The 27059-nt window shown below is 45.7% G+C and overlaps 1 protein-coding gene across 9 annotated transcripts in view; it reads right to left on the bottom strand.

The window, feature by feature from the left end:
- The window catches only part of LOC125391717 (protein FAM163A), a 78919-nt gene extending 69513 nt beyond the window's left edge, over nt 1-9406 (bottom strand). For 7 of the 9 annotated variants that reach the window (XM_085688068.2, XM_085688070.2, XM_085688069.2 and 4 more), the window contains exon 1: nt 8726-9405. The gene's annotated coding sequence lies outside the window, so the exon portion shown is untranslated. Of the gene's footprint in view, nt 1-8725 lie in introns of all 9 variants that reach the window. The other 2 variants (XM_085688073.2, XM_085688075.2) reach the window with 1 other exon arrangement.
- Between the last annotated feature and the right edge of the window lie 17653 nt (nt 9407-27059).

The following is a 27059-nucleotide window of genomic DNA, read 5'->3' as shown; positions in this document are numbered from 1 at the left end:
GCTCTGGCACTGGGCTAGTGAGGAGGTAGGAAGATCTGTGGGTTTGCTGGCCATTCAGTTGCCCAATTATTAAGATCCAGGTTCAGTGAGAGTCTTTTTACAATAGGTGGAGAGCAATAGGAGACATCTGGCATTGACTTCTGGCCTCTACACATTCATGTAGAGATGATCATGTCTACGTGCACACATGTATGCGTGCGCACACATAAATACATAGTGCTGGAGGGAAATGTATTGTTGGTTTTGGAACTTATATTTTAGTAGATTCCCTGGTTAATTCTAACATTTCTGTGGCATCATAAAAGTTTTCTGTAAATAGGGACAGTCTGTTCCTTCATCCTACCTGGATATCCTTAGTTTCTTTTCTTCCTGAAAGGCATGGCTAGGACGCGTGCTGTGAGGTTGGGTGAAACCGGCAGGAATGGCCACTCTTTCTTTTTTTCTGATATTAGAAGATAAGGTTTCAGATTTTCAGCACGGGTTGGTGCTAGTTATGAGCTTTCCACTGGCTTTTGTTTGAGTGTGTGTGTAAAAGTGTGTATGTGCATTGTCGTGCGTGTGATTCTTTTTGCCAGTGTGTAAGCCAGGGTCGCTGGTCTGCCAGCTTCCCTGTCTCCGTGTTCCACCTTGCCACAGGAATGCTAGAATTACAGACTCGCTACCACGTCCAGCTTCATGTGTTCTGGGGAGCTGAACCTTACATTTCACACAGCAAGTGCTTTACCCAGTGAGCCTTTAAAAGTAGAAATTCTGATTACGTCCCTGCTTGATAAACTTTCTGCTGTGACAAATACCCGAGAACGTCAACTTGAAAGGAAGAAAAGTTCACTTGGGCTCAGCATTTCAGGGGTGCCGGCCATCTACAGGGAGGATGCGAGGGCAGAGCAGCTCACCTCTTCCCATCCGGGACGCAGAGAGAAGGGGAAGGAGCGGGAGGGGCTGGGGAGAAGAGAGCCTGATCCAACAGGCCTTCCCTTTTTCCCTCTCTTCTTCCATCCAAGCCCCTGGCCAATGGGACGGTGCTGTTCACATTCAGCGTGGGTTATCTTGCCCTTAGTTAACTGACTATGGAGATGCTGTCCTTCCCACAACCTGGGTAGGCTTTGTTAATCCCTAAGTGCTTCTCAATATGGTGAAGTTGATCATCAGGGTCAATCACTATAATTTTCCTGCTGCTTAGTCCTTCAGAGACTGCTGCTCATCAAAATCTTTAACATGACCAAGACTGTGTGTTCTTCTTCCTCTTGACCTCTTCTGCTCATTGTAGAATGCTCCCTCAGTCTCTGGACTCAACATCCACTGGCCTGCCGAACCTCAGATGCCATGTTCTAAGGATGGCCTTTGGTCCCCCCTGGAAAGTCCTCTTCCAGCTTTGGAGCTCCTCTCCCTGCTAAGCTCCTCTCCGTGCTCAGGTTTGAGCTCAACCACAGTTCCTCGGGTGATTTCCCAGCTCCTCCCTGAAGCGTCCCAGATCCGCTATCAACAGTAAATGCTTGAGATACCCTGTGCCCTTCTGGAGCCACAGTACCTCTGTATGTTTCTTTAGTGATAGTTTATTTCTCCTAAACCACTTCAAGCTACACGAGAACTGGGATGTTGGCCATTTCCTTCCTTCTCAACAGTGCGTCCGGGGACATTTGATAAATCCTTGCTGGTGTCTTGGAAATGCAATGCTCACTTTTCAGTCCGATACCATCTGGCTTCCAGTCTCATTACTCTGCCCAAATTGTCCTTGCTGAAACCATCAACAGTCGTCAAATGCCAAAGCTTCCTTGAGATCCTGGGGTTCTACCAGCTGGTGTGAGGGTTTCCTGCATTAAAATAGTATTTGGGTAGTCCCCCTCCCAACTCATAGGAAAAGAGTGGGCTGATAGAATATTTTTAAGCTGATGTTTCTGTTTCATAAGTTTTCCTAACAGTTGGTACCTATAGTAGAACCTAGCACAAGATGTTTTCCTATTTGGCTCCAAATTATGTTTTCAGTAATTGTAATGTGTGAATATTTCATAGTTATTATCCTCCAAAAAGAACCACGCTTTCCCTGAGTTCTACCATATGAACAATTTTTGAGCCCCACTGGCCAAATCCAAAGGAATATTTTTGTCCTCTAATTTGTTCTCTTTGCAGTGTCTGGTACTGTTTATCATGTTGTTCATTCATTTTTAGCAACCAGTACTTACTAGGCAGATATGATGTTTTCAGGCGGCCCTTTGTCCCTGGTTCCACTACGGCATCTGACACCTCCTGATCTTGTCCCTGTGCTGTGTGGTCCTGGACGGAACAGAGACCACTGCCTTCCCCACCCCCTCTTTCTCTTCCTCCACAATCACACTACCACTTAGGCCAAATATAAAATTATTTTGTTGACACTTAAGTAAAGAAATGAGTGAACGAAGAGATGAACAGACTGATGAGACGGACTTTATCTTGTTTCTGTGCTCCGTGTCCCCACTGAAGAAGCCAATGAGACACCGAAACTTGGGAGAACAGAAATGGTGGTCTTCACCATATGGTATATAAAACACCATCTGATTTTTTTTTCAAGTAAAGTTGACTTGATAGAAATTATGATAGTCTAGCGAGTCTGGGTGTTTCACTTCTAATATTTATAAGCCATCACCAAGACATTGCTTTTTGTTAGTTTTTGGTTTTTGAGACAGGGTTTCTCTAAGTAGCCCTAGCTTTCCTAGAACTAGCTCTGTAGACCAGGCTGGCCTCAAACTCACAGAGATCTGCCACCTCTGCCTGTGCTTCTGCCTCCCAAGTGCAGGGGTTAAAGGCATGCACCGCCACCGCCCAGCTACGACAATTGCTCTTAAAGCACACAGCCCACCTCTATGTGCATATATCATGAATGATTTGTGGGGATACAAACAGTTTCACTCTATGAACATTTTTAAATGCCAGAAGCTGTAGCTATAGCTTGGCAGTGGAGTGCTTTACTAGATATGAGAAGTCTTGAGTAGAAAGAAAGACATGGAAGAAAGGCAGAAAAGGAAAGAAAGGAAGAGGAGAAAAGAGGAGAGAGGGAGGAGAGAGAAAGGAAAGGAGAGAAGGGAAAGAAACAGGCTGTATGTTGTGTCTGTGGCAGAAGCTAGGTAAACAATGAGATTATATTAATGTTTCTTTACTTCATATTGTAACCCTGTGCCTTGCCTAAACTACTCTCTTAGCTCTGCCCTTTCTCCCAAGCTTGTCAATCAACATCACTCTAGCACCTAGGACTAATTCAAGTGACCTTACTTCCAAGTGACCTTAACAGTCTGTCACAGTCAACTGGTCAGCCTCTGATCCACTTTAGTGTTTCTGTCCCTGACAGCATGTCACCAGTGGCTCTACTTACCATCTCTGCTGGCGATATGAATACTCCTTTCCCATACTGCCTTGCAGGTATCTAGAACATGGCGGCCATGCCTTGCTTGGCTCTGATTTCCCAGTGCTTTGGGAAATATGTTTTCTAAATTCAAGCAAGTTGAACTGACCATTTACTACCAGCATCGTTTTCTATTTTTAATATTAGTGGGCTCTCTGGCTTTCCCCTTGATATCTGGGTTCTAGTGGCCTTGGCTGAGAGCCCAGGGCAGCTTCTTGCTCCCACCTCTGTAGACAACCATAGGACATCAAAAAAGCAATTCCCTTCTGTGTTCCAGAATTTGTTTGGGAAAAACTCACTAAACTATTTCTTTCTGCAGTGGAATGGAGGTCAGAGGTGAGTCCTCACCAATGTTACATGAGAGCAAGACTCTTAGCGGCCTTGGGCTATTTCTTCTAAACATCAGACTTCCAGCCCAGACCTGAAGCCCAAGGGGCACCTCTGATGACTTTTCCCCTTGCTACAGACACAGATTTCCATTCCACTGGTATCTGGACCAAAGCAATGACAATCACTATTCCATGGGGGGGGACATCACAGGGCTATCTCAGTACTATCTATTATATATACACAGACAGAAGAGAGCAGGGAATCTAACTAAGAATATGGATAGTTTTGTCCCTGCCCTGTGAAGTGTACAAACTTACACATATCACAGTGATTCCAGCCTTCAAAGCGCGTGACTCCCAGCCTCATCTGGTTATAATCCAAGGCTGTACGTGCGCAGGTGACGCTGGTGTACCTGCCTCCCAAGTTCCCGTACAGAGAACATGAGGTTGTGAAGGGACAGGAGAAAGACTTGCGGCTTCACGGGGAAGGGTCTGAGCTCTCACACGTCCAGGTTTAAGAGGGCAAAAGTGCTTCACAGAGTGGCTGGGAGCTGGGAAGTGGAAACTGGAGAAGCCATCCATCTTGTGACTGGAAGAGTCTTTCTGTTACACAAAAGCCAGCCCTACCTGAAAAGGTGAAGACTGTAGCCAATATGCCACCCCCATCCTGTCTGCATTCATTACTTCCAGGCTGGGCTGCCAGGGGACAGGGATTCTTAGGGTTAAGGAAGTGAACTTGGCCTCGTCACTGATGAAAAGTCTTCCATGAGGCATCTCAGGAGACTCCATTTAATGCCGCGAAAACTTCCTTGCTCAAATACTCTGAGGGCAATACAACCCTAGAGTCCAGAGTGGTTTTCTTGTTATTTTAAATTGCTCATTAATGTGTCTGTGTGAGTGTAGCCCCGTGTATGCAGGTGCCCACAGAGGCCAGAACAGGGCATCAGCTCTAGCATCTAGCATCCCCTGGAGCTAAAGTTTCTGGCAGGCTGCTGCACACGGTGCTGGGAACCAGACTCTGGTCCTCTGGAAGGGCAGCACGTGCTCTTAACTGCTTAGCAGTCTAGCCAGCTCAACCCCAGAATAATGCTGTGGTGGTCTGGGTGAGAATGGCCCCAGAAGCTCCACATTTGAATGCTTAGGGAGTGGCACTATTTAAAAGGATTAGGAGGTGTGGCCTCGCTGCAGGAAATGTGTCGCTGGGGGTGGGCTTTGAGATTTTCAAAGCCCAAGCTAGCCACAGTGGTTCTCTCTCCCTGCTGCGTATTGATCTGGATGTAGAATTCTCAGCTCCCTCTCTAGCACCATGTCTGCCTGCCCACTGCCATGCTTCCCACCATGAAGATAATGGACTAAACCTCTGAACCTGTAAGCCCGTCCCAATTAAATGTTTTCTTTTTATAGGTGTTGCTGTAGCCATAGTTTATCTTGATAGCAATAACAGCAGTAGAATATTGCCTAAAACATCGGTTCTTTCAAACATGCCCTCCCCTCCCTGGGGTCCCAAAGCTACCCCCAGAAACAGGCCCATACATCTCCCGATGTCACTGCATTCTTCTTGGTCCTTCGCCAAGTGTTTCCTGTCCTGTGGCAGCAGTGAGACAATGAGAAGAGACACAGTTCTGCTTACTGGGATTGTTGTTAAGGCTAGCCGAGCGTGCCTTGTCTACCCAGCTCAGACAGCGTCCTGTACGAAGGCATCTCTTCTTCCTGGCTTCCTAAGAACAGCCCTTCCTGTTTTAAAGAAATTCTGCATGGTCCTGATATTGTGGCCCTGTGTCCTTTGGTTTTAAACCAAAGGAATCCTCTTGAGCGCCATAAAGGAAGTGGGAGGTGTCACCAACACTGTTCAACTGAAGACATGTTCGAGGGAACATGGCAGGCACAGGGCAGAGAAGGAGGGTTTTTTAAACTTCACACGATTCAAGGTTCAAAAGACACAAAGGGATTACAGTCCCATCAGTCTTGGGGTCAATTGATACCATCAGACGTCTCATTCTTTATCTTACGTTTTATAATGTACTGTACCTTCTAAACATCTTCTTTTCTCCCCTAAGCCCATAGCTTGGAAAACATTCCCATCAGTTATAGAGGAAACTTCCCAATTCTTTTCCTATAGATGAATAGGATTGTGTCTGGCTGTTTGGAAGTAGGGTAAAATATTCAACAAGTTCTTTTGAGGAATACATAGGTTTCCTTTCATAGTTCAAACAATGCTATGATATACTCATGTCTTAGTGTCCATGAAATCATAGCAAGCAGCAAGTTAAATCCTTAAAAATGGACTCAGTGGGGCAGATGGGCCAGGAACTTCTAATCCAGATGGGTATTTCCAAAATATCTCCAAAGAGGTTGTACCACTTGACTTCCCTGCCAGCAACTTAAGAGAGAGCCATCTGCCCAGAATCTCATGAGCAGTATCAGTCTTCTCACTGTCTGCTGACTGAAGGGGTGACTATGTTACTGTACTTTGCACAATAAAGCCAATGAACAGCATTCGGCTCTAGACCCGCACTTTCCCCAAAGTCTAATGGACTCACAAACATCTGGCTGTAAACAACAGTCTTTACCCTGGGATGGCTATGAATTGGGGCATCACAGGGTGTTGGTTCTTGGGGACATTAGAATCTGAGAGACTGGGATACAGGGCACAGCACCGCCACTTACTAGCTTTATGGTCTTTACAAATAATTTTATGTCTTCCAAATTCAGTCTCCTCACATTAAAAATGGAGGTAATATTGATTTTTGCAATGCCTTGCATCTGGCACATGCAAGATACTTAATAATGGTTCTTAAATGGCTAGCAGCTTTCCTGGAAGTTAATAATCACAGGTCAGGGCTAACCCCCTGGGTACTTTCCACAAAGGGCATTCTCCTTCCTAGCCAGGACCAAACGGCCCTTTCCTCAAGTGGCTGGTCAGACCATTCCCACCTCCTCCTCCGAGTCACTTAGCGTCTTCCACTGCCTGAAGTAGATTGCTGAACTCTGCTTTGGGCCTGAGTGAAGACTAGGCCAGCTTGTCCCTGGGCCAACTTTCCTTGCTGCCATAAGATGTCTGCTCGCAAAGGGACTAAGACAGCGCTCCTTTTCAATTACGGATGGACAGGCGAGAGACAACACAGAATCCTCGGACAAAATGCCAGGCACTTTCTCTCATCGTCACCATACTCTGTGGTGTCTGCCCTTTCAGGATATCATTTCTGAGGAGGTCAGCAAAGACAGATCTCTAGCTCTGACAGGAACGCCGCAGCTAGGGTTTCTGTTTGTAGCAATGACCCTTTCCTCAGAAGTTTTCCATTCAGGCCGACAGGGTCCCCTTTCCGTCTGCAGGGCGGTGGAAATTATGAGTGTGTTCCTGGAGTGAGTGCGGATCTTGGAGGGGAGCTGCAGCTGCTTTGCTAAATGCACGTTTGAGTCATCAGAAAACTACACTTGGTTCCTCTCTGGATACTAATGTGTCTGTATGCAGCTTAGAGACTCTCCCTCATGGGAGCTGGGAGAGAAGGCTGAGAAAATATAACTTCTCAGAGTGTGTGCCTTTGTTCTTTTCCTTTGCACCAATGGCTGTTCTGAAAGGGACAGGATCAGAATGTCTGTGGCTTCCAAAAACTCCCTCAGTACGGAAAAGGAACTGCCTCTTCCCTTGGAAGACGGCAAACCCCAGGGAATCTCCCGCAAAGTGAACGCACGCACGGTGTCTTGTGTCCCATCATTGTTCCTGGTACTATCTCCTATTGTGTCTGGAATTGTTTCTCCTGGGACTGTCTCAGACCCAGGGAGGACACAGAGATCCCACTGCATACATTAATCCTTGGCAGTTACATGGCTGCTTCCCTGGAACCGGCCTTTCAAGCCTGCTTGGGAGAACCCAGTTCCTGTTCTCCTGCAACCATGCCAACAATGTGGTCCTGGACTGGGAGAGCTCTGGTCTGCTGTCCTCACAGACTGAAAAAGCCCAGAGAACATGTCTCAGTCTGCAGGTTGGACACCTCCAACGTTAAACTTGTTAGGAAACATAAACGTCCAGGGTCCCACAGCTCCATGCAGAGAAAAGGAAGGTCCTGGTAAGAACCAAAAAAACAAAACAAAAACAATAGCCCACCCCTAACCAAAATCAAAGTAGCTGAAGGTAGCGCTAGGGTTCTGAGAGTTCTCAGGTCTCATTGCGGCCTTTCTTTATGCCTCTGAGGACACCACCCTTTTTAGGGAGTCTTCTGGAGCAGCAGCATACATCAGCAGAGCTCAGGGTGACCAAGACCAGGCAGTAGCCTCCCTCGGGGTGACCAGGACCAAACAACAGACTCGCTCCAAGCCCTGTCTCTCCATCCCTCATCTTTATTTGGGTCAAGCCTTGGTACTGCTAGCCAAAGCTTCCTCGTGGCTGACGCGGGATTCGGGATGCGGGTGCGGGAGGTGGGCCCGGGGGCTCAGAAGCAGCCGGGCAATGGACCTGCCACGGCGCCGGATCTCTTTGTGGGGAAACATCTGGCTGCCCTGGACCCAGGGTCTCTGGCAAAGATGCCTGTCCCCGAATTCCCTCGGGTTGTCGCGCTCACACATCCTGCCCCTTGAAGCCACAAAAGCACCTTTGCCCTCATTATTCCGTAAAACTTCAGGAAAATCCCTAGCAAGCTTGCTGGAAACTGAACTCACCGACCGACATCACTGCCAACGATCAGGGCAGCACCCCCCGCCCAGTCCCCCACGGATCCCCTCCCCACACCCACGATCGCTAGGTCCCCGTGCCTAGGAGATCCCTGGAAGCACCCGGTGACGCCTGCCCCGCGGCTGAGCACCAAGGGTTCCAGAGGGTCGCCAGAGCCAAGGTTCAGTCATGAAAGCAGGAGGGATCCCGGGAAAGTGGTGCGGGGAGCCGATGGGCGGGGATGGGGGGAGGTGAGGGGCTCCAGGGACTGGCAGCCACCCGACCGCGCCCCTGGGAGCTACCGCAGCTGGAATCAGGAGGATGCAGAGCGTGGAGCGAGGTGTGCTGCGCAAGGTGGCGCGGTGGCGCACTTACCTGGGTGTTCAGTCGCCCTCGACAGTGCTCCGGTGCCCGGCACATCCACGCTCCCAGCCGAGTGATCCGCCTGCTGTGCGGTCCCACCGCACCGCTCGCTCTGCGTGGGCGATTGCCCCGTAGGTCCCGCGGTGCAGGCTGCTCAGCTCCGCGGTGGCTCCCGCGCTGCACTGCCCCGGGCTCTGCGCGCCTTCCTTCCAGCGCCAGCCGCCCGGCCGGCCCACGTGAGGCTGCTCTGCCCGCCCCGGCTCTGAGATCGCGCTGGTCGAGTACCCAGCCCAGAACCTCCTGCCTCCTCCAGGTGGCCTGGGATGGGGGCAGGTATCAAGAGACCTGATTGGCGCTGGCGGGAGTCCTGGAAGAACCCCCAGTCCGCAAGGAGAATTGAATTTAGGGATATACTAGGTCCGCTGGCGTGTGTGTCCAGAAAACACTCTTCACTCAGCTCAGCTGCCTTTTAGCCCAAGAAAAGCAAACCTCAGGAGTCGCAGCGTCCAAGGGACAACTCAGTAGTGAGGACCTGGCGAGTTGTAAATGGGGTCCAGCGTGGAAAATCTAGAATGAGAATTTAGGCGCCAGAGTGTGTCGCTGTCCACTGAAGAGGGACGCCTCAACAACTACCTCAAAGGCTAGATCCTTGTGCTATTCCCAGGCCTGGGAGTCTAATGACACCCGAGGTCCCTGCCTTTGATGTACAAGGTCCTTGTGGAGGAGGCAGAGTTAGAGTGTGTGCTTACCTAGCCCTGTGATGTCAGTCCTATCAGAAAAGGGACAAGAGAAACATTAGCGGTGCTGGGGATTTCATAACTGTCGCCTTAAAAAAAAATTTTTTTTAAACTTACTATGGCCTCCGTGTGAAGGTCAGAGGACAACTCTCAGGAACCAGTTCTTTCCTTACACAATGTGGGTCCCAGGGCTTGAAGTCAGGGGGGTCAATGACAACAAGTGTTTTTAACCTCTGAGCCACCTCATCAGCCCTGCTTCATGTCTTCAGAGGCTGAGCGTTGCTTGTGAACTGTACCCAAAACATGAAAATTGTGAGAGCAATTGTTGGAAGGTCCGTTCAGAGGATAGGGCAAGAAGAGAGTGAAGGAGCTAGCCTAGTCAAGGTTCTCAGGCCAGAACCCCTTTCTCAGGATCCCTGTCAATCCTCTTCAGACTGAAGAGTTGGAGGGAGAAACAGAGCACTCAGGACAAACTCAGTGAAGGAGCTCCCCACTGGATCAATTATGTTTCCTTTTCACCCTCAGGGTAGTCTGGTAGTCTCAAAGATGACAGCTTTGAGAAACAAAATAAAACCCTGAACACGAGAAATTGTAGGTTCCCAGTCTGACCCGATTCATCAAGGAATAAGAAAGATGTCTTCAGGATAGGCTCCTTCATCATTCTCAATTCGATATTTTAAAGAAACGACTCTCTAAGGCCAGTTCCCCCTACCCGGTCACTACAGGGGAACTTCTGTGGTTCAGCTCTTCGTTACTGTCTCTTTCCGGGTTGTAAATATGAAGTCCATTTCCACATATCACCTCTTCTTTGCACAATCAGATCTCACACCTGCATTCCTTTCTCATCTCTTTTTACAAAGACAAAACAACAATATACGAGAACCTTGCAATTTCATTGCAGACCTCTACACAGAAAAATAAGATGATGTCTGCACATGGGTTAACCATGTATTGTAGGTCAAACATCGATGTAATTACCATCTGAGTTATTGCCAGAACCCGAGGCCTCTTCTACACCTATCCAGTTCCCAAGTCCCTCCCTGAAGGAGCCACCATCCTAACTTTGTCATAACCTCATGTGTGTCTAGGTTTTGTTTATTTGTGATACATCTCTAAATGACATCATTACTTTTGCTCACTTTTAAGCTTTCTAAAACAATAACACAACAAATATTTACATTTTTCACCTATGCTTTTATTTGCTTTGTGGGAACTGCCTCTTTTGCTACATGTGGTTGTTTGTTCCTTTTTCATGCTCTTCGATATTCCTTTCTATGAGCACATCGCTATTCGGTCATGGTTTAGAGGGATGGTTTCCAGATGGTGTCGCAGGAGACTGTGAACTGCCTGATGTCATACTCCTGTCCTTAGGGAGAGCATGTGCATTCTTGGCTGCTGAGCTCGCTCTCCGGTCCTCACAGGTGGTTTTGAGAAACAGTACAAAGAAGGCTAGGAATGTGGCTCAGTGGGCAGAGCACTTTCTTGGCATGTGCAAAGCTCTGGTCTCCACCTAACACAATACAAACCCACTGTGCCAGTGTGTGCCTGTAACTGGAGAGGGATTTTTCCTTGGGAAAAAAATGACAGGAGAAGAAAAGGAAGGAGGATCAAAAGTTCAAGGTTATCCTCTACAGGATTGTGCATGAACCCAATTTTTATGTCTTCAGGATGGATGCCCAGCCATGCAAGTGCAAGATTATGTGGTAGCTGGGGGGTTTAAGAGTCGGCCAGTCTGTTTTTAAGAATAGCTGCAGCATTATCCTCCCTAGCAGTGTGCTTGATCTAGCGTCACATTCTTGCCATCCTTTGATGAATGCTGATGAAATTATCACCTGGATTTAGATGCCGCTCACACATCACCCCAGAGAGTTTCCTTGTGCCTCCTCAATTTATGTGGGATTTTTATGTGCATCTTATGGTTGTTTGAATATTTAACATGAAACTAACCCTCTAGCAAGAATTTATATATATTAATATAATGTTTTAACGCTAGGAATTACGTTGTTGACTATGAATCTTGCATAATTGAAACTTTATACCTGGGCCTCAAAAGATAGCTCAGCAGTAAATAGTGCTTATGCTCTTGCAAAGGACCTGGATTCAGTTCCCAGAGTCCACATGGCAGCTTAGAACCATCTGTAACTCTAGTTCCAGTGCATCTGACAAACTCTTCTGGTCTCTGTTCACATGATGCACTAAACTCATACAGAAAAACACCACATACACACACACAAACACACACACACACAAACACACACACACAAACACACACACACACACAAACACACACACACACACACACACACACACGTTTATGAAGTTTAATTAAAGCCTCTGTACCCACTGCGCGCTAGCACTCCATCTGCTCTTCTTTCTAACTACTGGAAACTATTCTAGTCCCTGCTTGGGGAGTGGCTGTGTTAGCACTGCAGCATTAGCTGGATTCGGCAGTGTTTGTGCACATGTGTAGCTCTTTTCACTTAACATGGTGTCCTGGTTCATCCACCTTGTTCAAGGAACAGGATTCCCTTTTTACCTAGGGGTGAAGAGTTTTCTACTGTGTACAGATCACATCCTTTCTCCTCTCTTCTCTCTTCTCTCCTTTCCTCTCCACTCCTCTCCTCTCCTCCCCTCTTCTCTTCTCTCCACCTTCTTGAAACAGTCTTAGAAGTAGGCAGACTGGCATTGAACTTGAGATCTCTCTGCCTTACCATCTCAAGTGCTGGAGTTATATGTATGTACTAGCTGATATCATATTGTTTTATTCATTCATCTGCCAGTGGGCATTTATTACCTAGACTAAGGTTGATAATGCCAAAATGAAGAAAGAGTGTGGCTATTTCCCCAAGATACTGTTTTCCATCCTTCCTTTTTATTCCTTTCTTTCCTCCCCCACTCCGTGTGTGTGTGTGTGTGTGTGTGTGTGTGTGTGTTTGTGTTTCTTTTCTATTGCTGAGATAAGACACCAATTCCTCTGGAGGCATCACAATCCCTGATTTCAAACTCTACTACAGAGCTGCAGTACTGAAAACAGCCTGATATTGGCATAAGAACAGACAGGAGGACCAATGGAACTGAATAGAAGAACCTGATATCAATCTACACATCTTTAAACACCTGATCTTTGATAAAGAAGCAAAAAATATCAAATGGGATAAAGAAGGCATATTTAACAAGTGGTTGTGGCAAAACTGGATATCAACATGTAGAGAATGAAAATAGACCCATATCTATCACCATGCACAAAACTCAAGTCCAAATGGGTCAAAGACCTCAACATAAAGTCAGCTGCACTGAACCTTATACAAGAGAATGTGGAAAATACGCTTGAACGCATTGGCACAGGACACCACTTCCTAAATATAACCCCAGCAGCACAGACACTGAGAGAAACAATTAATAAATGGGACCTCCTGAAACTGAAAAGCTTCTGTAAAGCAAAGGACACAGTCAACAAGACAAAATGACAGCCTACAGAATGGGAAAAGATCTTCATTAACCCCACATCAGACAGAGGTCTGAACTCCAAAATATACAAAGAACTCAAGAAATTGGACACCAAAAGAACACATAATCCAATTAAAAAAATGGAGTACAGACCTAAACAGAGAACTCTCAACAGAGGAATCTAAAATGGCTAAAAGACACTTAAGGAAATGTTCAACATCCTTAGTCATCAGAGAAATGCAAATCAAAACAACTCTGAGATTCCATCTTACACCTGTAAGAATGGCCAAGATCAAAAACACTGATGACAACTTATGCTGGAGAGGTTGTGGGGAAAAGGGAACACTTCTGCATTGCTGGTGGGAATGCAAGCTGGTACAACCCCTTTGGATGTCAGTGTGGTGATTTCTCAGAAAATTAGGAAACAACCTTCCTCAAGACTCAGTAATACCACTCTTGGGTATATATCCAAAGGATGCTCAATCGTGCCTCAAGGACATGTGCTCAACTATGTTCATAGCAGCTTTGTTTGTCATAGCCAGAACCTGGAAACAACCTAAATGCCCCTCTACTGAAGAATGGATAAGGAAATTGTGTTACATTTACACAATGGAATACTACACAGCAGACAAAAATAACAACATCTTGAATTTTGTAGGAAAATGGATGGAGCTAGAAAACATTATTTTGAGTGAGGTAACCCAGACACAGAAAGACAATTATCACATGTACTCACTCATAGGTGGTTTTTAAACATAAAGCAAAGGAAACCAGCCTACAAACCACAATTCCAGAGAACTTAGAAAACAATGAGGACACTTAAGAGAGACTTACATAGATCTAATCTACATGGAAAGTAGAAAGTAGAAAAAGACAAGATCTCCTGAGTAAATTGGGAGCATGGGGATCTTGGGAGAGGACTGAAGGGGGGATGGGAGAGGCAGAGAGGGGAGCAGAAAAAAAATGTAGAGCTCAATAAAAATCAATTTAAAAATACACCAATTCCAAAGTAATTTACAGAAAAGAGTTTATTTGGGACTTAGAGTTTCAGAAGGCATCAAGCAGGCAAGCATGCTGGAGCAGTAGCTGGGAGCTTTACATCCCAGAAGTCAGAAGACAGACAGAGGGACCCTGAGCCTGGTATGGGTCTTTGAAATCTCAAAGCCCACCCCCCAGTGCCACATCTCCTCTAGCAAGGCCACACCTCCTAATCTTTCCCCAACAGTTCTGGTCTACTAACTGGTGACCAAGTATTCAAATATAGCCAACAAGGGCCATTCTCCTTCAAAGCACCACAATTCACAAATGCTAGTTTGTCCACCAGCATTTGTTAGCTTTTGATAAACACTATCCTAACTAGTGTGAGGTAATATCTCCTGTGTCTTTGATTTGCATTTTCCTGTTGGTTTTTTTTTTAAACTGATGTTGATAACTTTTTCTTATACCTACTGGCTTTGGAGATATGTTTACTTAATTCCTTTGCCTAAAATATTGGGATCATTTTTCTATTTCTATAAAATATGGCATTGATATTTTGACAGAAGGTACCAAGTCTGCAAACCACACTGGAGAGTATGGTGTTTTAACACTGTTAAGTCTTCTAGTTTGATCCTTTTGCCTCACACATGCTTGAGAAGTGCCCTGCCATGTGGTTCCTCCAAGACCTTGCATTTTCTTTAGTTATTTCATTAATGTTTATCACATAGACTATACATATCATTTACCTCATTTCTTGGTTGCTAAATATTTGTGGTTTGATGCTGTTGTAATTGGAGCTAGTTTCCTAGTGTCTTTATCAGGTAGTTTACATGGTTTTGTTTTGGTCTTAATTTTGGTGTTTTTGTTTTTTGCTTTCTTGTTTTGTTTGTTTTGTTTTGTTTTGTTTTTTGAGACAGTGTGTCTCTGTGTAGGCTTTGTGGTCCTGGAATTCACTTTGTAGACCAGACTGGCCTCAAACTCATAGAAACCCATCTGCCTCTGAATCCCGAGGGCTGGAATTAAAGGCATGTTTTTAATCTAGGGTCTTATTATGAAGGCATGGGTAGCTTGGTACTTACTGAGTAGCCCAGGCTGGACTCGAACTTATAGAAATCCTTCTGCTTCATTCTGAGCGCTAGGATAACAGGCCTGGTTATAAAACATGCCTGGTGTGCATGTATGTATATATGTAAGTATGTGCATACAATTTATTTTTATTTGTTTATTTTTGAAACAGGATCCAAGACAGCCCAAGCTGCACTTAAACTCCCAATCCTCTGTTTCCACCTCTCCAGTGGGATTATAGCCTAGGTGGGTGCCACCGTGACAACTTTTATGAATATTCTATATACTGGAGATATTCTGGTTATTAATAATAAGGTTTATTTGTGGATTATTTAGAGTCTTTATGTATTCACTTATTTTATTTTTTAATATTTGAGATATAGTTTCATGCAGCCCAAGCTGGCTTCAAACTTAGTACATAGCTGAGGTTTCCTTTGCATTTATGGCCCTCCTGCCTCTACCTCCTGAGTGCTAGGATTATCCGCATCTGTGGCCTTACCTGGTTTATGGGGCCCCAAGGATGAGGCCCAGGGCTTCACAAAAGCTAGACTAGCAGTGCGAGCTATATCCCTAGCTGAAGTCTTACTACATTTTATCTGTTGATAATTTGTTAAACTTCTTTTTTTTAAAAAAAGAAATCAATTTAGGTCTGTAATTGTGTATGTGTGTCTTTTACTGCCTTTCATTTTGATATGTGTGTAAGGCTTGCTTCCTTGGAATGAACTGGAAATTATCTTCCTCTACTATTTTCTGAAAGAGATATGACGTTAATTCTTTAAATGTCTGGTAGAATTTTTCTGTAGAACTGCTTTTGCCTGGACACTTCTTTTTCGGGATGTCTTAAGATTACAAATTCAAAAGGCCACAAGGATGATTAGCCTCTGGGGTTGCCACCTGTGGCCATGTTGGATTCTGAGGGATGTGCCACTCTTTGGCCATGCTGACCTGAGTGACCTGTGCTGCTACCCAAGGCTATAGTGTTGTCTGGGCCATACCTGCTGATGAGGGCCATATCTGGATCCATAGCCCTATCACAACCAGGGTCTGTGTCAATGTCCTTGGCTCTAGTTACTGCCAAATGCAGTGTAGTTGCTTAGAATATAGGCCAACACCTGAGGCCATGTTGGTGCCCCTGGGCCATGCTGATGCTAGGGTTATACAGATTGGGGTGGCCTGCGCTGCCATCTGGGGCCATGTTGATGTCCAGGGCCCAAGCTGTGGCCTGGGGCCATGTCTGTGTCTGTGGCCCTGCCATAGCCAGGGTCTGTATTGAGGTCCATGCTAGACAAGTTCTTGGCCAACTGACCTGCAACTCCAGGCCCTGTCCTGTCTTCTTCCTCCTTTGGGTTTATTTTGTCCCACCATCTCTGAGTTCTTGATATAGATGCTTAAATTACTAATTTTAGATTTTTCTAGTATATCCCATTAGTGTTTTATAAAGTTCCCCATCACTGTTTTAACTCCACCCCACAAATGCCAGAGGTGTAGGCATGTGTATCTCTGTCTGGCTTTTTATGTTTGTGGTGCTGGGGGCCAAACTCAGGTCCTCCCGCTGGGACAATAAGTGCTCTTAGCCACTGAGATCTTGCGTTTTGTTCCAAGATAGTTTGATGCTATCAGCACATTGGGAGGGAGAGCTCTTTATTTAAGACAGGTGCACCTGGTGGATGCTTTCGGAGATATTACCGTGGACTTATGCTTACACCCCAAGAAAAGGTTAAAACCACAGCCTTGCAGGCGACTTTATCAGGAGCAGGGGCTTTGCAAGGGTGGGGCTTCCCTAACAGGATTAGCCCCTTTATGTGGGGTTCCAGGGTGTTCATCCACCCCTCTTCCAGTGAAGACACAGAAGGAAGGCTTCATCTAGGATCCAGAAAGCATTCTCCTGGGATACAATCTCCCAGTGTCTCCACTGAGGAGTCCCAGTCTACAGAACAGTGGGAGGTGAGTTTCTATTGCTTATAAGCCCTTCAGTCTGTGACATTGTTACAGCAGCCTGGACAGACTCAGGCAGATATAAAGAAGGGGGTGCTAATTTAATTTCTTGCATTTATCCAACTCTGCCATCTGGCCGTCAAGCCACATGACATCAGAGCAGGATTCAACTTTTCCTCTCTAAAGATATCAAGGATTGTTTAACTGGTGATTAAGACCAAGTCTTTCTCTAGAGGAGAGCCAGATTAAAAAGTCCAACTCCCTGGCCTTTCCTTTGCAGGCTCACAGTCTTTTATCCACAATTTAGCTTTCAAAAACCCTGAAAATCAGAGCTGTAAAAAGATGCACTGTTCAAGTTCAGTCCCCGAGCTGAACTGTTGAAGAAGCAAAATTAAACCGCAGTAATGTGTCTTTACCTCACTTAATGTTCATATTAATGATTTTACTGCCAAATCTTGATATACTAGATTGCAGGCTCTATCCGTGCTATGCTAATCAACAGGAAGTGCAAAGGCTTACCTCTGTAAAACTAGAGCCCTGAATTATTTTTCGTGGGAAAACCTGGACAAACATCCATTCACCCCAGACAGGGCAACGGTGAGAGAGCAAAGCCACAGTCCCATCCAGGTCCAGCTCCGTGAGCAATGCGTACACTGACCTCTCTCACAGTGGGACGGGCGAGCACCACGGATGATGACATGCCTTTGTCTTTCTACAATGTCATTTCACTGAATAAACTACAAGCTGTGCCAGCTTTGCTGACTGAAATTTGCCAAGGAGTCTGTTTCCTTTGTTGGCTGCCCACTGGCAAGCAGCCTCTTATGCCTATCTTAATTACTAATATTAACTCTCGGATTACATATTACATATCACGTGGTATTTATATATTCAGTGTATACACACACAGACACACAGACAGACAGACACACACACACACACACACACACAGACACATTTATCGAAAGACAACAAAAGATTTAAAGGGGTCATCACAGAGCTCAGAGAGTTCTAAGAGGCATCACTGGAGGCAGAAGCAGAGGGTTGACATTGTTGTAACCAGTTACTGCAGTTGTAAACTGAACACCTAACCAACCCCATGGGAGAGTCTGTAGATGCTTTCAGGGTCAAACCACTACAGGGTTGAGCTGAGCTGCTGAGGAGGGGTACAGAAAGCTGGAAGCAATAGGGATGAGATCCAGATGTGGTCCAGATGGATGGACAGTTAGACAGATGAATGGCTGTTTGGGTAGTCTATGTTGGTAGAGCTGAACGGAGCAGAAAGACTGCAGAAAATTAGGGGTTCTCTGCTGTCAATCTTGAGGCATGCACACTAATGGCCGTGCGACAGGCCAGTGGGACAGCCACCACTGGTGTGTTAAGTGTTCTTCTCTTTATGGAGCCCTGCTGAGGTGTCTGGTGTGTCCTATAAGCTCTTGGGCACCATCCTTCTTTCTGGTAGGGTTTAATATGCCCGTGAGCTCATTTGTTCCCCAGCTACTCTGATACATTTAGAGATGGAAGCATTTTCCTTTGGAATAGTAATTTACCAGCCTGGACCTAATGAATGGTGTCTACTTGATGACCTGCAGTCATCTGCCTCTGCCTTGCACTCAGAATGTTGCCTGGAAACATCTGAGTGCTCTGGAGACACCCAGAGCAAGGCGCAGTCTAAGGGCCGCTGGGTTACACAATATGGAGGCACCCAGAGCAGGATCCAGCCTGACTTCCAGAGTTGCAGGAGTGTAGGCGACATACCCCGCAGCTGTGTCTCCCAGTATGGGTGACAACCTGTCCCACCTACTGTGAGCCTTCCACCTCCTGTAGACTCCAGGACGCCCAAGACACCTGCATCTGGGGGGCAGGATGGTGTAATGACGAGACTCTCAAGGGGAAGGGCTTCCCTGGACTTTTTCCTCTTCTACTTTGGACTGTTAACAGCTGTGTTTCCATGACTGTAGGCCTAGCTATCCCTGTATCTTTCTGCATATTTTATCATCAGGACTCCGTGCCAAGGCATCCTGTAAGTTCCCCGCCATCAGTGTTCTATGGTGGGGATGAGTGCCTTGAGGAAATAGCTGTACCACATCTCTGTAAACTGTTATCTTATTAATTTTTTTATTTGTGTGTGTGTGTGTGTGTGTGTGTGTGTGTATTCAAGTGCTCTTAAAATCATTGAGCCTGGGTAGTGATGGCACACACCTTTAATCCCAGCACTTGGGAGGCAAGGGCAGGCAGATCTATGAATTCAAGGCCAGCTTGGTCTACAGAGTGATGATGGGGAATCTTTGTCAGTCAATTATTTTTAAGAGGTGGGACCAAGTTAGGGTGTGATTTTCTGGGTACCTGGAGTAAAGTGCCATGTGACCCAGATGTGTTCTCTCTCTGTGGTTCCTGCTCTACACAACTGAGCTTGGACTTGTTCCTGTTTTGTGAGTTTGCCCCTTATAATAAAGAAAAATATAATTGCTCTATCTTTTAGATAGCCTGGTTACTTTTGACCTGAGATAATTCAACAGAGTGAGTTCCAGGACAGCCAGGGCTACACAGAGAAACCTTCTCTTGAAAAAAAAAAAAAACATACACATACACACGCAACCCCTGAGCCATCTCTCCACTCCAATAAATTGTTTTCTGTGAAATTAGAGGAAGGTTTCGTCACTACCAGCACATGAGAAGCAAAGATGGAGAGAGGATAGCAGTGGGTACAGACATAAAGAAGACTAAGTGGTCTACATCCCTTAAGAAACCTTTTCCCAAATCTTGAGCAAAATTTCCAAGCTGACAGGCATTTCTGGGAGCTAATTTGTGGGGCATGGGAACAGGTGAAGAGAGCTGCCCTTGGACAGCTTCCACATGGGTCAAAAAAAGCAGCAGACCAGGCTAGAGAGACGGCTCGGAGGCTAAACACTTCCTGTAGAAGCATAAGGAGCAGTGCTCCCAGAATCTCATGCAGTGTCTGCTGAGTGTGAACTCCTGCTGCAATTCCAGCCTTGGAGACAGAAACAAGAGACCCCCAGAGTAAACTGAGACCCAGGATTGCAAGCTTGAGCCACCACACCTGGTTCAGAGCCAAGAAAATCTGATTACAGTATGAACTTCAGACTCTCACAGAAGTAGCATATTTCTGATCCTTAAATCACTGGGTACATCTTACAAAAATCTGAATTCCAAGAACTTATGAGGGCAAGACTAGTCTTACAGGCAAGTTTTGGACTTGGTGAGAGACCCCTTTTCAATGAATAAGGCAAAAAGCAACTGAGGGTGATTCCTATCATCGGCCTCAGGCCTTCACATACATGTACATTCATGTGCATTGTCTTAGTTAGGGTTTCTATTGCTGTGAAGAGACACCATGACCATAGCAACTCTTATAAAGAAAAACATTTAACTGGGGTGGCTTACAGCTTCTGAGGTACAGTTCATATGGTTATCATATGGTGTGACATGGCATTCAGGCAGTCCTGGTGCTGGAGAAGGAGCTGAGAGTTCCTGATCTGCAGGCAACAGGAAGTAAACTGAAACACTGAGTGGTATCTTGAGCATAGGAGACCTCAAAGTCCGTCCCTACAGTGATACACTTCTCCAAAAAGGTTATACTTACTCCAATGAAGTCACACCTCCTAATAGTGCCACTCCCTTTGGGAACCATTTTCTTTTTTCTTTTTTTTAATATTTATTTATTTATTATGTATACAATATTCTTGTCTGTGTGTCTGCCTGCAGGCCAGAAGAGGGCATCAGATCTCATTTCAGATGGTTGTGAGCCACCATGTGGTTGCTGGGAATTGAACTCACGACCTTTGGAAGAGCAGGCAATGCTCTTAATCGCTGAGCCATCTCTCCAGCCCTGGGGACCATTTTCTTTCAAGCTACCACTTGCATCACCACATGTGTGCCCACACATATGCAAACATGCATACACACGTGCATACCACACACATATGGAAAAAATGTAAAGAGAAGAAAGAGGCAGATCATGTGGATCCTAGAGCTCAGAAGTAGAGAGGAAGCTGAAGGAGTTCTGAGAATCCTGGAATAGTAGTAGTGTGTTGCTGGCTTCAGTGGTCCTGAGATTCACCAGGCACCTCCAGATGGGTACCAGGCTCTTGTGTCTCAGAACAAGGAGGTAAGCACACAGCAGAAGCAGGTCAGTTCCTTAGGAAAGAGAAGCTTTCAAGGGAGGAAGTAGGCCAGAGCAAAGGGGAAAAGGTTAGCCCAATGTTTTCACAGATGATCAAAGCATTTAGGTCTGTTTGCATAGCGTGGACCTCTCTAAACATCTCTACATGTTCTGTGTAGTTCTATGTACATCTTCATGGATCACATACATCATTAGTGTCTTTTTTAAATATTTATTCTATTTATTATATATATAGCATTCTATCTACATGTTTGCCTGTAGGCCAGAAGAAGGCAACCGATCTCAATACAGATGGCTGTGAGTTGCTGGGAATGAACTCAGGACCTTTGGAAGAATAGCCAGTGCTCTTAACCACTGAGCCATCTCTCCAGCCCTCATTAGTGTCTTGAATCTCCATTCATGAGTGGAGTATCCTAATGAACTGCAGGTCATCTTTGAACAATCCAGGGTACCTCCACCTGTGTGGAGGCGGGGTTTAGTTGGTGGGTAGGGGTGGGGTAGGAAGCTGTTTTAGCCTTCCTTTTTTGCCAGCTTTTTCCGCATACTAATTTATAAAGCTTTATTGGACTAGAGGGTGGCTCGGTGGCTGAGAGCTCTCGTTGTTTGTTCTTCCAGAGGACCTGAGTTCAGGCCCCAGAACCCCTTCTCCTCCTCCTCCTTTCCTGCCTCGTTGCCTTCTCTCAGCAGGCCTTGGAACTGGGAGTCTTGTAAGAGGCAAGAAGTGATGTGAAGACCAGGAAGGTTCAGAAGGTCTGAAGGTCATATGGTATTTAAATTTACTCAGCTGTGAATTCAGCTGAGTGGCTCAACTCTGTAACAAGGGTACTTAAAAGGCTTAGGTGAGAAGATCGCTGCCTCACCCACGCCCACCCCAATCTTAGCTTTGCCTTGCCTTTGGTTCATCAACTGGGCACTGGGAAAGAATTGCACCTTACCTCTTAGGCTGTGCTGAGGCAGAGCGCTTAGTCCTGCAGGTTAGGCATAGTGAGTGGTTTTTAAAGCTACCATTTACTGCATACTAAGACTTGCCCTGGTCCCTGACCCAGGTGCAAGAACTTTCTGCCCCTGTGACTGGTCAGGTGTCCTTTACACTATAGGTGGCCTTTCTGAGTAGGTTTCTGTTCAGATCCTTTCTTCCGACTTTTCCTACCTACCATCGGCAGACCTGCTGATGACCGAGATAAAACAATCACTCACAACCAGCATAGCTGCTGGGGTGGGGGGTTTCTACACACACTATTCACTGAAGAATGCTGTTCTGAAAACTGTGATCAGCATGAAGTACTTTTAAAAGCAGCAGTAGGGAGACATAGATCAGCACCTCCACTAGCAACCTGAGGTCTCTTCCTTAGGGACTTCCACTCAGGAAGAATTGGATCCTTGACTCTGAAGGCACAGGAAGGGATTCCAGGATGCATGAGGGTGAAACACAGTCAGTGGGCTTGAGAGAGAGAGAAAGAGAGAGAGAGAGAGAGAGAACACTGTTCAAGCGCAAATGCAGTTGTGTAAGGAAGGAAGGGATGCTAAGGGAAGGAAAGCACACAACCTAACGACGTGAGCGATGGCCTCTCAGGAGAGGAGAGGTACTTAGGCATTTTTCAGGGCCTTATATGCCATCCTGTGGCTTTCTAAGCCACATTATTCAGCGGTTCCAACAGTTAAGCAAAGCTTAAAATTTAAGTGAAGTTTAAAAATAATTCAAAATATATGAACTGGTTTATTTCTCTTATCCTATGGATTTCCTCCGGTAAGTGAAATTGGAAGGTGTTTTTATGACACACATGTTTACTTGGGAATGAGAGAGGAGCCATAGCACGGTGACTAACAAGTGAGCCCAGGATGCCTGTTGTTTTCAAGGCCCTTGTTTGAGGTGTCTCTGGGGACACACATTATCTCCGTAGGCAGCAAGAAAGGTAATTTTTGATTCCAGACTGCATAGCTTCTTTTCCTGCTCATGTGCCTTTAATTTTTCCTATCTTTCTAGTCTGCCTTAATTTTTTCGATTATGGTGTGTATGTGTGTGTGTTCTGAGAGGACAGATAGATTATAGGTATGTATGTATATGTATGTGTTTTGAGAGAACAAATAGATTTAGGTGTGTGTGTGTTCTGAGAGGGCAGATAGATTATGGGTATATGTGTGTGTGTGTATACGTGGTGACCTGAAACCAAACTCAGGCTCTTTTCTCAGGAGTCATCTGCTTCATTTTTGGAGCAGAATCTCTCACTGGACCCCCAACACTCACTAAGTAGGCCAGGCTGGATAGTGAACCCCAGAGATCCTCCTGTCTTCACCTCCCCAGCTCTGAATTATAGCTGCCATGTGGGCTATCATATCTGGATTTTCTTATATTGGTGCTAGGGATAGAACTCGCGTCCCTGTGTGTGTGGCAAATACTTTACCGAACAAGTCACCCCCTCAGCTCCTGCTTCAGTATCCTGTTAGGATGTCTTAGTTTGTTTCTATCACTGTGGTAAACCAAAAGCAACTTGAGGAGGAGGGGATTTGTTTTGTTTACAGGACACAGTTCATCCTCAGGGGAAGCTAAGACAGGAACACAAGACAATAACCTGGATGAAGAAACTGAAGCAGAGACCATGGAGGAAGGCTGCTTACTGGCTTTCTTCAGCATTCTGATCTCCCAAACTCCCACAAGTCATTCTCGAAGTGCTCAATAGCTTTCCCAGCCCAAAGTTCCAAGCACTTCCACATGGGCTACAAAGTGTGTGGTGCTGTGGGGCTTTGTAGCACTGGGGTCCAGATTTAATAAAGCATCAGCCAGCACCAAGGATGTCAAAAGTGTCTGCTTCCATACGAAGCAGCTGACCTTCAATTTCCACCTGGTATGGGGCACCAGAAGGTATTTAAGGACGAATCAGTTCTTGAACAGAAAGTCACAAGAGAGCTACAGGTCACTCAGTAAATGACTAGGGAGCACTCTCAAATTCAGATTTATAAGCTGCGTGCTTGGGTCCTGTGACTTGTAACACTGCAAATTAAAGGAGAATTATTTAAAGAAATGAAATTGCTAACCTTTGGACTATTTTTAGCTACCTGAAACAGACGAGTCATTAACATATTTATATTTCTCAGTCCCATCTCCTTTCGGGAACTAATTCACAAGTCTGAGATTTTCTTCTCTGCGTCCATGAGATACGGGACTATTCGCCTGTGTTTCTCGTGGGAGTAGAGTGGAAAATATTGACATAAAGATTATGCAAGAAGATCTGAAGAGAGGTAGAACTATGCTGTGGACGCTTTGGCCTTGCTTTGTATCAAGGACACCATCTCTGTCCTCTGCAAAGATCCGCTATTTGCCCTTGGCTAGCACAGCCTTCTGCGCTGTATTAGCACATAGGAAAACAGGCACGGGGAGAGAGACTGTTTTCCACCACTAGGCAACTGCATGAGAGAGAGAATCATGGTGGGCCCATTCTGAGCACTGCAATCTAAGCAACACTTGATCTCCGTGGAAGGCCTGTGTCCACAGCATTGCTAGTTCTGCCCAATGGGCATTCACTAAAGGCAATTACAACTGAAAATCCCCCACGAGTCACCCCTGTAATCTCACCACTTGGGTGATGCAAGAGGCTTACCTTGGGTTTGTGGCTAGCCTGAGCTAAATAGAAAAGACTGTGGCAGCCTCAGTTACAGGGTGAGGCAGTCTCAAACAACGACAGAATGCAATACATACATTTACTTGTCTTACACTTCATGTCTTGTTCAGCCAGTTATCTGAGTTCCCATAGAAATCTCTTTCCAGTTGCTCTCGGCACTGGCGTCGTTTCTATCTAGAGAAGAATCCTGGATCGCTGTCATTCAGTGTTGCTTTCTAAGACTTTCACAACAGAAATGATGAGTTCGCTTTGACACGGAATGTTTCTCCAGTTCTCAAGTAGCAACACTGTACTCCCAGGCCCCACAGTTTTTACAGCATATGCCTCATAAACCTATGTTCCTTCTCTTTGACCAGGTCAGTCTTGTTTCACGCCTCCAACACAAAACAAATTTGTCTTGCTAATTGTACAGAAGAACTGGAGAGCTGGGGAGACAGCGTAACTGATAAGGCACTTGCCATGCAAGCCTGCGGACTGGACTTAGGATCCCCAGAACACACATAAAAGCTAGTAGCCATGGCAGCCTTCAAGATAGCCTTCAATCGCAGGGTCAAGCTGAGAAGCCAAACTAGCTGAATGGGCTGCTCCAGGCCCAGCGAGAGACCCTGCCTCCAAATACAGGATGGGGAGTGATTGAGGAAGACGCCTTGGATCTCCACACATGTAACAGCACACATAAGTGCCCTATATGTGAAAATGCGTGCAGGGCACACAACACACTAAAGACAAATGCAGGTGTCTTTTCTCAGGACCATCCACTTTATCTTTTGGGACAGAATCTCTCACAGGATCTGCAGGGGTCACTAAGCAGGCCAGGCTGACTGGCTAGAGAGCCCCAGGGATCCTCCTGCCTCCCCCTGCCAGTACCGGGTTGCAGCTACCTTGTGGACTATCACGTCTGGATTTTCTTACTCTGGTGCCAGTGGTAGAACTTGGGTCCATGTGTGTGTGGCAAGCACTTTATTGAAGAAGCCATCCCCTTGGCTCCCACCTCACTTTCTCACGGCTGAGCTATTGCAGACAGGAAGTCTTGGTTTGCTTTCTGTGGCTGTGAATGGACATTTTTCTTTTTAAGCTAGAAAATTCTTTTCTTTGGCTTAAAGAGAATCACAACCATTAAAAAAAGAAGCATACATGCTTGTATCACTAAACAAATTGGTAGCACAAAGTGTAGAGGTTTGAGTGAAAATGACCCCTAGGCTCTTAGGGATTGTCACTACTGGGAGGTGTGGCTTTGTTGGAGGATGTGTGTCTCTGCGGATGGACTTTGAGGTCTCAGAAGCTCAAGCCAGGCCTAGTGGTTCAGTTTACCTCCTGCTTCCTGTTGATCGAGGTGTAGAATCTCAGTTCCTTCTCCAGCACTATGTCTGCCCCCATGCCTCCATGTTCCCCACCATGATGACAATGGACTAAATCTACGAACTGTAAGCCAATTAAACATTTCCTTTTTAAGAGTTGCCTTGGCCATGGTGTCTTTTCACAGCAGTAGAAACCATAACTAAGACAATTGACTTTATTTGCGAATTCATTTTAATTTCAAATTAAGCAAAATTATTAAATAACAAAAATGAGTATTCCACAATAAATGCCTTGCTTGGCAAAGAAGGATGTGAGGTTTGACTTTATCTCTGAGAGATGAAGCACTTATTCCAACAATACCTGTAGAATAAAGTCCAGTCAGGCTTCTGACCTTCCCTTCGTCCCCTAACTAGTGCTATCTGCGGGGACCAGCAAGAACAGCTGAAAGAAAATCATTGTTTTCATTTTTTTGTCACATAAAAAAGCTTACAAATCTCGTTTATACATGTGAAGGCTTTTTTATATACAAAAATATCAAGAGTTTTAAGAGTATACAGCACATACATAAGCAGACACACATACATATACACATATACACACATACACGTATGTATACACATGCGTATCCACCAATACACATACACACATATGCACATGTACACACATATACACACATACATATGTATACACATATACACACATACATATGTATACACATACACACATGTACACACATACAGAGACACACTCACTCATGCCCTTCTGGCTTGACATCCAGCACAGTAACTTGTATAGCTGAGCCCTTAACGCTTTCTGCCGGTGACAACAAAAGTCCTAATTTGAACCAGAGAATCTCCTTTAGCTTCCTTTATGACACACATTTCTACTTTATATCAAAGGCACAGAAGGAGAGTCATGCAGGGGGCTGCTTCCTTCTGAGGAACTTATTACCAGTCCTGGTCCTCCGAGACAAGAGTCCAAGTGTTCCTTCTGACTCAACCAAGCCACCCAGGGCTAGAAGAGAAGCCAAGTCAGCAGGAACGTCTGTCACCCTTGACCCTTCTGCCTGAGCTGATGTCTTCGCTTCTTCACTTAGGTGGGGAGTCGTCCCCTCCAGCACCATTCTG

Source organism: Myodes glareolus, chromosome 5, assembly GCF_982192425.1.
Source record: "Myodes glareolus chromosome 5, mMyoGla1.1, whole genome shotgun sequence".
NCBI lineage: Eukaryota > Metazoa > Chordata > Mammalia > Rodentia > Cricetidae > Myodes > Myodes glareolus.
Note: the sequence above shows the minus strand (reverse complement) of the source record. Positions and strands in the feature narration are given on the sequence as shown.